Genomic DNA, 15567 nt, shown 5'->3' with positions numbered 1-15567 from the left:
GGATCCTGTGGGGGTGGTTGTGGCGGGGGCAGGGTGTGAGGGATGTGTTGCGGGAAACGCGGTCAAGGGCGTTCTCGACCACTGCGGGGGGGGGGGGAAGTTGCGGTCCTTGAAGAACGTGGACATCTGGGATGTGCGGGAGTGGAATGGCTCATCCCGGGAGCAGATGCAGTGGAGGAATTGGGAATAGGGGATGGAATTTTTGCAGGAGGGTGGGTGGGAGGAGTTGTATTCTAGGTAGCTGTGGGAGTCAGTGGGCTTGAAATGGACATCAGTTTCTAACTGGTTACCTGAGATGGAGACTGAGAGGTCCAGAAAGGCGAGGGATGTGTTGGAGATGGCCCAGGTGAACTTGAGGTTGGGGTGGAAGGTGTTGGTAAAGTGGATGAACTCTTTGAGCTCCTCTGGGGAGCAAGAGGCGGCGTCGATACAGACATCAATGTAACGGAGGAAGAGGTGGTGTTTGGGGCCTGTGTAGGTGCGGAAGGGGGACTGTCCCACGTAACTTACAAAGAGGCAGGCATATCTTGGGCTCTCCTCTCGTACCTATCTTGTTTTCTGTCCATCTTCAGTCCACCTCCCCCTCTCCCTAATTATTCCAGTTCCCTCTCCCCATCCCCCTCTCTGATGATGGGTCTAGGCCCGAAACATCAGCTTTTGTGCTCCTGAGATGCTGCTTGGCCTGCTGTGTTCATCCAGCTCCACACTTTGTTATCTTGGATTCTCCAGCATCTGCAGTTCCCATTATTACATAAGAGCCTCAACTGAGATTAGTATAGAAGGTCCATTCTGGGCCTTACCTTCCATTAGTAAAATCTTGGTGAAACTGGTAATGTGTGGACTATGCAGGTGAGATAGTCACCCAAAGGATTATCAACACCCCTCACTCCCACTGGCCAATCTGTCAACTGGGTACTGTATAATTCTCCTAAAATTATACTTAATGATTATGCAGATTAGATTAATTAAATTTATCACTGCTGCTTTCTGAAAGTTAGTGGCCTGATTTTCTGGTCATTGTTGAAGGAAAAATCCTTGGCATTGACTTTTGTAAAAGGTTTCTACAAGGTTTGGCAGTTGTGTGGGGGTTCGGGGGAGGCGGGGGTCAGGCCTGAGGAACCGGCATTCAGTTTACTGGTGAAATGTTGGATTTGGAGGTTTCTACATGGGCTTTGAAACAATTCAACAATAGGGCAGACAGCATATAGGCTGATCAACCAATGAGATTGAAGTATTCCCATGGACAGCAAAGCAGGAAATAAAAATCAAGTAATATAATTTATACTTAATTCTGTGCATAGGAATCAATATAAGGATTAGGATATGCATGTGGGATTGCAGGAGAACATTATGAGCAACTTACAATTTTTAAAGTGCATATATATCTACAAATATGCCATTTTAAAATGTTCTTCAGAGGGTATGAACTTCAAACTTGCAAAATTAATTTTGCACAGCCAGAGAGCTTGTTCAATAATAATTATCATTTTATAAAATATTTTTATTATTCAGATTGAACAAGGCCTAACATTTTCAGTGATTTCTTCTGTGACAGTAATAGTATTTAGGTAAAATGTACCCCAAATCTGCAGTTCTTTGTTTATTCCTCAGTGAAGATGAAATATCCTGTTGATGATCATAATTAACCCTGTAGAAACATCCTGTCTAGGAACATTAGACATATTCTACAAATTACATCCAGATCTTCCATTAGTGAAATTAGGAAACATGTCTCCATACATTGGGTGAAAAAGGCTGGTACTATATTCTGTAATGGTGACTGATGCTGGATTTTTTTTTTAACATTTGTGATAAATAAATTTTTCTAAATAAAATTCTTGAGAGATGGGACAAATAGTGCTGTATGGATGTCGGTAACAGTTCAGCAATAAACTCATTGAGTGACAGAACTAGGCTCAAAGAACTAAATGGCCTGTACCTGTTTCTATATCTCAGATTTCTATCTTTATCTCTGCATGCACAGAAGACACAAATTAATGTCAGTTTTAACCAATAGAACAGTGAGCACCTACTCTCTTGCCATTTTTCTTACTATGAATCTCAGGTCACTGCTGTGGGATTGCTTGCACTGGATATGTAGCCCTTTCAAGGTGTGTGCAGCTGGATCACCAGGGACTGATAACCACTCAGTACTGTGCCATGAGATATTCGTTGTTCAGAGCAAGGTGACTATTTGCATCAGCATGTGGAGATTCCGTTCCAAAAAGGACCAAAAATTGCAAAGGTGATCCACCACAAAGAATTGGCATTCAATCTGTTTATGAGCAAAAGGTAATCATATTTTTACAGGATATTTGGTCCAAGCTCATCCATTTTTAAAAAAATCTCATCATACTCCCCCATCACTCTTTTCCCCTAGAAATATAGCCAGGTTCTGATATTATGAACATTCACTACTCACTCAGTTTTGTCAGATAGCAATGGAGTTTATTTCCGCAAGCCCCAAAATTTCCAGCAGATAAGGTGAGTAGGCAGACAATCAGGAGGACTGGGAGTTTTCTTACATTCTTCATTCTTTAGTAACTTTCCTGGATTCAAGTTGCCAACTTCAAACGCACATCAACACTATTTCTTTCTATGGCCAAACACGGGTCAGAACTCATACACACTGATGAGGAATAGCTAGAAATGAAGGTACTATCCATTTCTATCTGAGTGCCCTATTTGGTTTCATTTCCAAGTATCACAATTATGGTGCTGAATTTTTATGCATAAGCTATTTTCTGGAAGTATATGAGCCGATGAAGTTTCAGTGGGTGAACTGGAGAAGCTGTGCAGAAAGCCACCAGGTATGCCAAAGAAATTTTGTTCCTTCTGGTAAAATCGAAGAAAAGCAGGTTTTCCTCTATTTCCTAGATAATAAAGTGTGGAGCTGGATGAACACAGCAGGCCAAGCAGCATCTCAGGAGCACAAAAGCTGACGTTTCGGGCCTAGACCCTTCATCAGAGAGGGGGATGGGGAGAGGGAACTGGAGTAAATTATTCCAGTTCCCTCTCCCCATCCCCCTCTCTGATGAAGGGTCTAGGCCCGAAACGTCAGCTTTTGTGCTCCTGAGATGCTGCTTGGCCTGCTGTGTTCATCCAGCTCCACACTTTATTATCTTGGATTCTCCAGCATCTACAGTTCCCATTATCACTGATACAATTTCCTCCATTTCCTATTTTTCCAGAAGCGGTGACAAGCCTAAAACAAACTGACTATCCAGAGTTAAGTCCGAATACTAGTCCTATTTCTCCCTCACTGAGAGCTTTGACTCATTCCTGGTTATGTCATGCTCTGAGCCATATTGCCCCAACTTAATGCAACATGACTCAAATTCCTCTGGCTATCATAAACTGAATCAGTCTGACTGCAACTATATTTCAAGATCATCTTGCATTTCATCTGGTGCCTACTGCATTTGTAAAATTGAATGAACACAGTAAGAGTTTTGGAAACCTCAAGTGATGGTTTTTCACCAACGTTGACCTCTGCAAATGGTCAGCATTGCCTACTACTCATGAATAATACAGTTTCTCCACTAGAAAGTGATTTCCTGTAAAGATGTACCATAGATTTTGCATAGGTAAATGAATTTGCAAAGGGTGGACATGAAAATGTCATGATTCATATGTAAAGCAATTTTTTTTGCTAAGTGGCTGTAGAGTTTGGATTTCTCTTGGTGCTTCCATTCATCAGCTAAGTATAATATTTATTTATTGAAAAGAGCTGCAAGTTTATACTTCTGAATAGAACAAATTTGCCTTTAGTCATTGAAATAAAATTGTCCTCATCTAAACATCTAACTTTGGTGTACAAAAACTTGGATAATAGTAAAAATCAAATTGGATCCACTCATTTTATTTCTTACATTTATATCCAGCATCTTTAGGATTTCATGTTTTGGATTCATTCAGTTAATACTTTTTATTCTTTCACTCATTTTTTGAAAAAGATCCACATAACTTCTCTTCATTCTCATTATTAGCAGAGGGACTTTGGTCTTTTTCCAGCTTGTGAAAGTTTACAGTCTGCACCCTGTTTTTCAGAATGCTGATGTTCTGACATCAACAGGATGCAACAATCATGTTAAAATGCATTGAAGTTTGAGTGTCTTGCTGCTGTTCAATTAAGCAGATGAAAACTGCTGCGGGTTAGCTCTGAAGTGTCTTAGGCTCAGTAAGTGCCCTGGCTGATTCTTACACACCTAACTTCTGCTGGATATTTAAGGTTAATATCATTCCCATAGCCACTGTTATCAAACATTTGGAATTTGAACTGGAAACACAAGACGACAGAGTAAAACAAATGCTTATTTAACATCACTTTCCCTACCAGCAGGATCTACCAACCACAAACAGGGCAGGTGATGCACAGGAATTCTATCAACTTCAAAGTTCCCTTTCAGGCCACACACCATCCAGACTTGGAAATGTACTGCCACTGTCACTATGCCACCATCCTGGGCTCCCTCCCTAAAGAGCACTGTGGGTGGATCCACACCACAAGGGTTGCAGTGATTAAAGGAGGCATCTTACTACTACTTTAATGACAATAAGGGTGGTGTGAAAATTGCTGGCCTTGCTAATGGCACTCAGATTCCATGAATGGAGAAAAAATGGAAATGACATTACACGTTGAAAGACAGTAACTTATGAAAAGGCCAATCAGGAAAAGGATTTCAGTACAATTTTTAACTATTTGTTGTAAATTCTGTATCAGTGAGGAACAGCCCTCACCAAAGATAATCAAACATGGAGTGAGCTTAAGAATCAGACTTAGTGATTTTAGGGCCTAGAACTTAAAGTTTTACTCTCAGAATTCAGCCACTAGATTTAACTGAGAGAAGAAAGTTCATAGGTACTTGACCTTACCCCTTTAGAGAGTGAGGAGCATGTACACTTTAAACAATGAACAAATTATTTGAATTGGGTTTAAAGCCTCAAATTGGTGTATTTCCAATCACCTGAGGAAATCTGATTTTTGTGACAAATGATAGTTTGCAACCCTTGTGGTGTAGATCCACCCACAGTGTTGTTAGGGAGAGAGTCCAGGATTGTAGCATAGTGACAGTGACAGTATCAGTATATTTCCAAGTCTGGATGGCATGTGATCTGGAAGGGAACTATGAAGGTGATAGAATTCATCTGCATCATCTGCCCTACTTCAGGTTGGTCGATCCTGCTGGTTTGGAAAGTAATATTAAACAAGCATTTATTTTACTCTGTTGTTTACAGTGGGATGAAAAGAAAAATCTATATTACAAATGCTGCTTGAATTTATTAATAGTGTAAATTAGACATAATCTTTAAAAAAAACTGTAGGAATAGAATAATCTCTTCTGGTTCCATGCTTTAACATATTCTTTGCTTTTCCATTGCTTCACTGAAAACATGGGGAGTGGATTATACTTTTTTTTTCAACTTAGGAAAGGCAAGTTGTAATATGATAAAATTACTATCATTTACTGAAAGAATTAGATCGGCCTTATTTTACTGAAAAGTTCATAATATATTTTAGAAGTAATTAAAGGAAGTAGAATTCTATGATTATAAAATAATTGCTTGATTTGAACTCTGATAAAAATTATGGAGTAAATGTTATGATTTAGTGCTCCATATGAAGGAAATGCATAACAGGAATCCTAATTATAGTGAACTGAAAATTGTACTTTGTGCTGACTCCCCATTCTTGAATTTTCAATATGATTTTGAGCTGATAGTGTCAAATCATTTAAAAAAAACCTGAATGTGTATTTGTTACTTTGTATTAGCAAAATAAAAATGTGAATACTGGGATAAACAGAGAAGCCCCGTCTGTTTTCATTTGCTGTTCTCTCTGATAGGTTATTGATGTCCATGTCACAATTAGCTTTCTTCAGTGTGAAGAGAATAAATTACTTATTTTTTTACAAGCTTTATTCATTATTTGGATGGAAACCTAACACTAAGTTTCCAACAGTTACACGCGATCAATGGTGAATGAAAAAATAATGAACTCCCCTTAATTTAACGCATTTAAAATGATCAGAATGGATTCTGAAGAGTAAATTCTACTGCATATGATTGCATTTAAAGCAACCTACATGTACTGATTTCAATACAATTGAGCCAAAACTACTGAACAAAATCCAGGAGCTCTAAAAAGACCCCAATCAGTCAATGCTGACCTCTGAAGCAGTTCTGAAAACAGTTTAATGAGCCCATATGCTGCCACTACGTTCAACAGCCACGAAAGAGGAGAGTGGAAGTTAGAGTGAGGCTAGCAAAGCAGTGAGGACTTCCTACCGTACCCTCTCCAGGAAGTCCTACTGAACAATGCAACACTTACAAGCCTACTTCCAACCCTTGCAGAAATCAATACTGTCGATGTCGGTATATCAATCATCTTTGAATCCCCAGAAAAATCCTTCTAAATTGGGTAGAAAAGCAAACTAGAAGCACGCTTGCACATGGTTATCAGCTAGAAATATCATCATTGTTTAACACAAAAGTGGGCATAAGTCTTGACCTTTGTGCATCTTCACAACAAAATCTCAGTTCCTCACCATTGAGGGAAACTTTCACAATGAGGTACTCTCTCGGGCAAGATCACTTTCTCTCCAGCAGGTGTGAGTAGCTCTATAAAAGAAATTCCAGCAAATCAACTACATAGCTCACACGAATTTTTTTCCTTTATTCTTACTTGAGATGTGGAATTGGCCATGCTAAATTACCCATAGTGTTCAGGTATGTGTAGATAAGGAGGATGAGTCTGGGTGGGATGCTCCGAAGGTTGGTGTGGACTTGTTGGGTCGAAGGGTCTGTTTCCAGACTTCAGGGATTCTACGAAATCTATGTGGGCATCACTGCCCAGGCTTTATTGGCCATCTCATTTGCATTGAATTGAATGCCTTTCTGGGGCACTAGAGGTCACTTAAGAGTCAATCACATTACTGCGGATCTGGAGTCGCATGTAGGCCAGACCAGGTCGGAATAATTTCCTTCCCTAGAATTCATTAACTTTCCCTTCTCTCCGTTGCAGTTAAGAACCTAGTCATCAAGTGTGAGATGCAGTCCAGGGCCATGCCTTTCCCCACAGATGTGGTGATCACATTAGTTAACTTTTGCTTTATTCTGGAGATTGGGGTTGGATCACGTTTGCAGGGACCTGATCGACAAAGGGTAGATAAATGGTGAAAAAACATATCCAAACATCTTGATGCCATTTTTTTATTGCATCAAAATGTGTGCAGACCTTCAGTATGCAAACACCCACCATGTGTCACTACATCTTGATATCTGTTGATATGTCTGGCCATCTTGTCATGGAACGCTCCAAATAGTTAGGGCATTCCCTGCCACCTGTTCTTTGTGGATAAGTTTGCATGGGAAATCACAATTAACCACAAAATCGCCAGCCAGTAGCCAATACATGTTGTCTTTGAGGACCTCAGGGAAAATGAGATGGTCAGTCCTATGGATAGTTCCTGGGCAGACTATCAGTAATTTGGCAGAATGCTTCATTGCTAGAAGTTACAAACAGGGAGCAATAAGCAGCTTGGTTGATGGTTAGGAAGGCTCTTCCTGTCAGGTCATCCATACACACCCAGAGCCTTAGCCCTCCGCATGTTACTCTGGAGGTAGCTGTAGTGTGAAAGAGACTGTTGTTCAAGGTTTTAGAGTAGATTTGCAGGCTCAGGTTGTGGATGCTGTAGTTGGTTTGTCTGCCAAGTTAGTTAGTTAGTTCGTAGACGTTTCATTACCCTGCTGGGTAACATGATCAGTGTAGCCTCCAATGAAGCGCTGTTGTGTTTTCCCACCTGAAATTTAAACTCTGGGGTCCATTGGAGTTGATTACCTCATTTCCGCTTTATCTTTGCAATGGTGAATTATAGGGTACACCAAACAGAGACAAACACAGGTATTTCTAGAGAACTGGTTCTCCACCAAGAAGGCTTTTAATAAACATGTAGAACTAGACCGTATATATACACCAATGTAAAGAAAAACCAGATATGAGACAATCAATTCCAATGGACCTCAGAGTCTAAATACCAGGCGGGAAAACACAACAGCGCTTCATCCTAGGCTGCACTAGTGATGTTACCCGGCAGGGTAATGAAACATCTGTGAACAAACAAACCAGGTCAGCGAATGAACCAAACACAGTAAACTGTTGTTCACTTTCTTGTGGGATGTGCTTTTGAAGGAACATCTACTTAGTGAAATATGCTCTTTCTTGAGTTTTGAAACTTGCCAGTCTGCTAGTTCAAAGGGTTGTCCTTGACCAAATATTGTAGATTGATACATTCTAAGAAGTAGGTATTCAAGCTGAGAGATGTGCTAAATCTTGGAGCAGCTACCAATGAGGTACAATGGGGAAATATTGCTGTATCAACCATAGTACATTGAGGGGCTAGGATCTGTAGAACCCCTCAGGGTCTCTGCTTTATAAAGAATGCATACTGTAATTCAAGAATATTAAATATGTATTTAAGCAACTGCGACTTAAATGTAGTGTATATATAGATCATTATATCTGTTGCATTTCCAGTAATTTCCCATATGGTATATTTTCACCTTTAGCTATATGGATGACATTGTCTATATTTTGTAAATATTATGTCAATTATAACAGTGTAGTGTGGAATATGCAGTCTGGGGATAAGTTGAACTTTCTTGCAAACATTGTAATATTAATTTGAAATATTTTTAACAAATTTATTAATAAATAATTAACTTCAACCAATTGAGATACTTGATAATTCAGAAAGTCAACTTCATAGGAATATAGGAACTCATGTAGGCCACTCAGCCCACTGAGCCTACTCCACCATTTAAAATGACCATTGCCGACTGAATACTTTATGGCCTTTATCCACACTATCTCTGCAATAAACCATGCATGCAAAAGCCAAACATATTCATGTTGACTTTTGCTTTCAGCCTCTGAGCAAGGTAATTACAGTGTTGGCTGCCTCTACCAAACCTTTTCATTTTCCTTACAATCTCCTACAACGCACTAGACGCCTTCAACCTGACTGAGACAAGATGTGATCTTTTTCCTTTGTACCAGCTAACTGGAGAACGGCAATATACCAGAGTTCGCTTTGCAGGTGACACTTCAATGTAGAGAGTCAGGGTCTTGTATGGAAATGACATTTCAGTGCAGAAGGAAAGTGGGTAGCTACGAGGATGACTTCACTGCAGATGTCAAGTCAGAAGCATGTGACTGTAGGAAAGAGTGAAGCTGTGAAGGGGCGGCAAGTGTCAAATGTCACTGTACGTGATTTTGTGTCAACGTCAAATAATACACATGTTAGCATTGTATGTACAAAAAGAGCATAGCGATGGAAAGGAAATGTGAGCACGGCAAGGTGTCAGTCACTTCAGTAGCTCAGGGGTACTAGCACATTGTTCAACGTTGGGCTACTTCCAGTCCAGCGGGATGATCATTGCTGTCTGAGAATTGGGCCCCAGTCAGAACTGGAGGTCAAGCAGAATCAATACAGACCTTAATGGTCTGTCAGTAGGGGTCACATTGCAAATTCGTTCCAGGGATGAGCTGTGGTCACTTGGGAAGACATTGGCTTATAAATGAAATGGGGACTTTTGGGTCAATCCATGGTGTCATCAGGTCTGCAAACAGCTCAGGCAAGGGCCTGGTTTTGTTTTGTTTGCTAGCTGGGTGGATGATAACTGTCATAGAGATAATTGAAGAAAATAACATGGGATCCTTTAGGATAGGGGTAGGAAATTGACATTCTTAAAGAGAAGGTGAAGACAAAACATGGCTACTCAAGTCTCAAGATTGGGAGTGTACAGCATCAATAAAAACATCTGCACCATGATAATCATGGGGCCTGGGATAATAATAGAAACATTGATGAATAGAAGTGAAACAGGGATCATGACAAGTAGGGCAGGTAAAGAACTGAGGTGGGGTGATATAATTGATTAATTGCACTAAAATGGTCCTTGCACCAAAAACATCTAAGTCACATCAAGGAGTGGGATATGGGCCGAACGCAGGCAAATGGACCTAGCTTAGGTTGGGAAACGGGATTGGCATGGATGACTTGGACCAAAGGGTCTGTTTCCGTGCTGTATGACTCTATAAGTTAGTACTTTGGAAAAAGGGATGAGAGGAGATCAGATGCTGGCAGAGTTTTTCTACTGGTTTCTGTTTTTGTTTCTGATTTCTGATATCCACAGTTCTTCTGGGTATTTTTTACACAGATTTAAAGTGTTTTGCAAAAGAAGCAAATGTAAGGTGAGAAAATACTTTTACTCACAGTGAGTAGTTAAGATCTAAAAAAACATTACTCGAAAGGGCAGTGGAGAAACTTCAATTGAAACAAATCAAGAGGGCATTGGATGATTATTTAAATAGGAACAATGTGCAGGGTTCAAAGTAAAAGACAGTTGTTGGCCCTAACTTAGCATGCTCAGATATAATAGGTTAAACGGTCTCCTTCTGCACCAGATCAATTTTGTGATTATATGGCTACTGTGGCTATGAAACGTGGATCTGTTCCCTCCATTTGGCTCCACACTTGCTGTAAATTGACACGTGATTTGGCAATTTGTAATCCAATGGGCAAGAAAGGTTAGGACTTAGAGGATCAGGTTGGTGTGTGCTTTGGACTTTGCATCATGCATGTGATGATGAGGCTTGCATTCTCTGTTTGTGAAATGCATGTTTGGTGTTAGAGAAAGTGTGAATGACCCCCTGTGAGTGTACAGGAGCAGAGGGAAGATAGTGCCATTTACCCTTGCAGAGTGCAGAAGACCATTAATTTTCTGAAGGCACTGTTTGCTATCTATCCATTTTGTGGGGTCCAGTGGCATTGACCACTGCTGCATTTTGCTGTCAGATTGGTTAGGTCTGGTAGAATGACTTTCCGTGTCATCCCTTGGGAAAAGGATAGACCTTTTCTCAGTGATTCTGTCCAGCAATATCTGCAAGACTTCATTTTTAAACCAAGCAAACAACTTCAACTTCTTTACAAGTCTTTTTCGGCTTCTGAAGGTGGTGCTCACAGATTCCTGTGAAGTTCTTGACATGTAGAGACTGGAGTGGTGTAAAGCTGCCCTTTAAATATGGTGCCAAAACCTTTGACCCTGAAAGATCCTGCTGATATTGAAATCTGTTGACCTACCACATGTGATTCACTGACTAACTTGAGCATTGACTGGCTTGCAAAGATAATTAATGAGAAATATTTGAGTATGTAAGATAACTTGCACTGGATATTGTAGATATGATCTCAGCCAATAGGCTTGATGCTTCAAAATGGAAAATCTTGGCCAAAGTTTTACCCAATTAATGAGTATTTCCAAGAGTAGGGACAACTTTCAACCATCGTAAGTTTTTCTTTTTCTGAAAAACATATTGTAATTTCCTCTTCAGCTATGACAATCTAGACATATCTCTTTGGTGACTTGGCTATGCAACAGTGTGAAAAATGATCATCTGAGAAGTCGCAGAAGTATTTAATCCAGTCATGAGAAGCCAGGAGGGTAAATGGTTAAGAATTCAGGAATAAGTCAACAAACTACTGAATGAAGTTCCAACACCAGGTTATCATTACCTTCAGAATAAATAAGAATATGGTCATGAAAGTTGCATGGGTGACACTGCCAAATTCTGATGCTAAAGGAATTTTGGTATTAACAGTGCACATTATGCACAATTTTCACTAGGGGTACAAAAACAAGAAAGTAGGACCTGCAAATATATTAACTGTCTTACATTTACTGCTTAACATATGTAAGTCGTTTGTTATTTTACACAAGTGCTCATTTGTTTATATCTCTGATGGAATTAGCAATCTACTATTATCTGGTCTCTGGTAAATACATATAAGTCATAACGGTTGCAAATAGATAAACAGGATGGACTACACATGGCAACATTAAACTTAAGCAATTTTAGATATATGGAGATGAGAAATGCTGAGTCAGCTGGCTAAGGATTTCTTTTTGACAAATGCAAACCAAATGTGTCTATAGAAAAATAAAGGGACCATGGGAGGAGACCTCAATCTCTGGACCTGAGTCCCAATGGCTCGATGACTTCCAAGTTCTAACGCTGACACGGAAATACAGGCACTGCAACTTTGAAATATAAAGTACCTCATTGGTCCGGATCTGTATTTATCACAGGACAAGCAGTGACAAACGTGGGAAGGAGGTTTGATGAAGCCAGAGATGATTTAAATGATGAGCAGCAGCCATTACTGCGGCTGTTGTTTGTCTGCAAAATGGAAGCACTTCTACATATCAGATTGTTTACTGTATTTCATCAATATAACAAGCTATAGTTAATTATATGATGGGTGAAGACCTGAAATTCCTTAGAGGACCTTGGGCACAAGCCTGAGCAAATGCATTTTAGGGTCTTTTGAGTGATATTGTTAAATACAACTCAAGCTTAGGATAATGAATTGGCCTCCTCAGCTAGTAGTGTCCACATGTATTTTTAGGCAGCTGTAGGAGGCTTACCAGAACCTGTTATGATAAGTCAAGTTTCGTGGAGCTTACCTAAAGCAATTAAGGAAAGACTTGTATACTTTGGCTGCAAGTAGAACAAATAGTGAGAGTAGAATCTGTAATTACCATATATTTTGGTGTATAAATTGACTTGGCAGATAAAAAGACCCAATTTTTCTGGCCCTAAAAGTCATACCTTTGTTCTATAAGTTGATTCCCCCCATCCTACCCTTTCAGTCACAATATACTATACTTTCGAAGGTAGACAGCCTTAGTTTTTTGCCACACAAATAAATATTTACTTACATGGTATAAGGACTCAAGCAGGCAATAGGAGCTGTGTTGCAAAGACATGTGGGAGTTTAAGATACATAGACTTTGCATTGGATCATGACAGAATTGCAAAAGGATGACTACCCAAGTCCACGCTTCTAGCACGTGTAATCGAGCTACATTATGAGCTCAACTGATTATCTTAAATCAGATTAACCAGCATACTTAGCATTGTGTAACAAATACCCAACTGCAGAATCATATCTACTAATATATTTTTAATTCTTGGCTTTGCAAACACAGGCTGGTTGAACATAGTCTGTACTCTGACTATTATGAATAACAAAAAGAATACACTGTTAGATATAATTAGTCAATCTTTGGGATGTGAGGCTTATGTACCTACCATTAAAATTATATGTACCATTGTTCATCTATTTTTGCTTTAAGTGATGTATATGCATATGCAGGGATCCATTTTCTGCAAATGGAAAGGAATATGTTCAAGCCCTTTTTTTTGTAATATCCTGAAATTTGGGAAGCTGTACTTCCCCATGGACAATACCTTGGTCAATCAGAATTGAAGCAAAATTGCTGTGACAATTTGAAACTTGATATCATTCTGACAAGAAATTTCAGGACAGTTTTTTCTTCCAGCAATATTCAAGTTCTATTGTTACTAAGCACCTCTTTGGAAACAGTGTTGGATCTTCCCATCAGTTATGAGTCATATGCAAAAATATAGTGAGATCTGAAAAGTGAGATCTTAAATATCAAGAAGAAAAAAACAGATTTTCTACCCAAAGTTTGTTTGCAAAATGAGAATTTCAGTAGTGAATGGCTATCAACCCATTTCTATGCATTTACATCTTTTTAGCACCTAACCTCACCTCACTTGTACACAGCATGCTATTCAACCGCAAGGCGATAACAGTTCCTCACATGAAAGCCTGAATAGGCACTTGTTGGCTCCAGCTTGCCATTTGGTCTTCCAGCTTCCAAACTGGTACCCTCCAAGGGTAGCGACCATCAGCATCCCCTATCTGTGGAGTTAGCTTTAGACACATTCCAGTCTCACCGCATCGTTCTGGCACTTGTCCAATTCACTTAGGATACAGCTCTCCACTTCAGTTCTGCACTTTGAAGCTTATCAATACCTTGCATTGTAATGCTGCTGTCAAACAGCTTTGTAAATAATGACAGGTAACTGTCGAATGCATCAGAACAGGGGGCGCCTCAGGGCTCTTTGCTTGTCATTCTTAGTGTTTGCTGAATTCAGTTTACTTGAATGTTCACAGCATGTCTGTATGGCCTTGCCTTTGTATGCTTTAACATAACGACCATAAAATGTCGGAGCGGAATTTGGGCCATCGAGCCTCATCCACCTTTTGATCATGGTTAATATATTTCTCAACCCCATTCCCCTGCCTTCTCCGGGTAACCCTTGATCCCCTTACTAATCAAGAACCTTTCTATCTCTGTCTTAAACACACTCAATGACTTGGCCTCCACAGCTTTCAGTGACAATAAGTTCCATAGATTCACCATGCTCTCGGTAAAGAAATTCCTTCTCATCTCAGTTCTAAAGGATCTTTCTGAGGCTGTGCCCTTTGGTCCTGGTCTTGCTTACTAGGGCAAACATCTTGTCCATGTCCACTGCATCCAGCATCTCAGCATTCTATAAATTTCGATGGGACCCCATTCATCCTTCTAAACTTCATCAAGTACAGGCCCAGAGGCTTTAGCCAATCTTCATATGACAGATCATTCATCCCCAGGATCATTCTTGCAAACTTCCTCTGGACCCCCTCCTAGTCCAGCACATGTTTCCATTATAGGTGGCATGGTGGCTCAGTGGTTAGCACTGCATCCTCACAGCACCAGGAACCCAGGTTTGATTCCAGCCTCGGGTGACTGTCTGTGTAGAGTTTGCACATTCTCCTTGTGTCTGTGTGGGTTTCTTCCATGTGCTCCAGTTTCCTCCCACAGTCCAAAGATGTACAAACTATGTGGATTGGCCATGCTAAATTGCCCGTAGTGTTCAGGGGTGTGTGGCTTATAGGGGGGATGGGTCTTGGTGGGATGCTCCAAGTGGCGGTAAGGACTTGTTGGGCCAAAGGGCCTGTTTCCACACTGTAGGGAATATAATCTGTAGATATGGGACCAAAAACATGTACCATATTCCAAATGTGGTCTGACACAGCCTCAGCGATACATCCCTCCTCTTATATTCTGGTCCTCTTGAAATGAATGTTAAAGTTGCATTGTATTTCTCACTGCTAACTGAACCCACATGTTAATCGTAAGAAAATCCTGAACCAGGATTCCCAAGTTCCTTTATGATTGAGATTTCTATAGCCTTTCCCCATTTAGAAAATCATCTATGTCTCTATTCTTCCAATCAAAGTGCATAACCTGACACTTTCCCACGTTGTAGTCCATTTTCCATCTTTCTGCCCACTCTCTTAGCCTGTCCAAGTCCTACTAAGCATCCCTACCTCCTCAACATTGCCTGTGCCTCCAACTACCTTTGTGTCACCTGCAAACTTAGCAACTTTGCCCTCAGTTCTGTATCCATATCATTAATGTATAACATGAATAGTTGTGGTCTCAACACTGATCCCCACAGAACTCCACTAATCACTGCTGCCATCCTGATAAAGACCCTTTTATCCTTCCACTCTGCCTTTTGCCAGTCAGCCAATCCTCTATCCATGCCAGTATATTGCCCTAACACCAAGAGCCCATATTTTGTTTAGCAGCCTTCGGTTTGGCACCTTGTCAAAGGCCTTTTGGAAATCCAAATGATCATGTCCA

Source organism: Stegostoma tigrinum, chromosome 4 (genome assembly GCF_030684315.1).
Source record: "Stegostoma tigrinum isolate sSteTig4 chromosome 4, sSteTig4.hap1, whole genome shotgun sequence".
NCBI classification, from domain to species: Eukaryota; Metazoa; Chordata; class Chondrichthyes; order Orectolobiformes; family Stegostomatidae; genus Stegostoma; species Stegostoma tigrinum.
Note: the sequence above shows the minus strand (reverse complement) of the source record.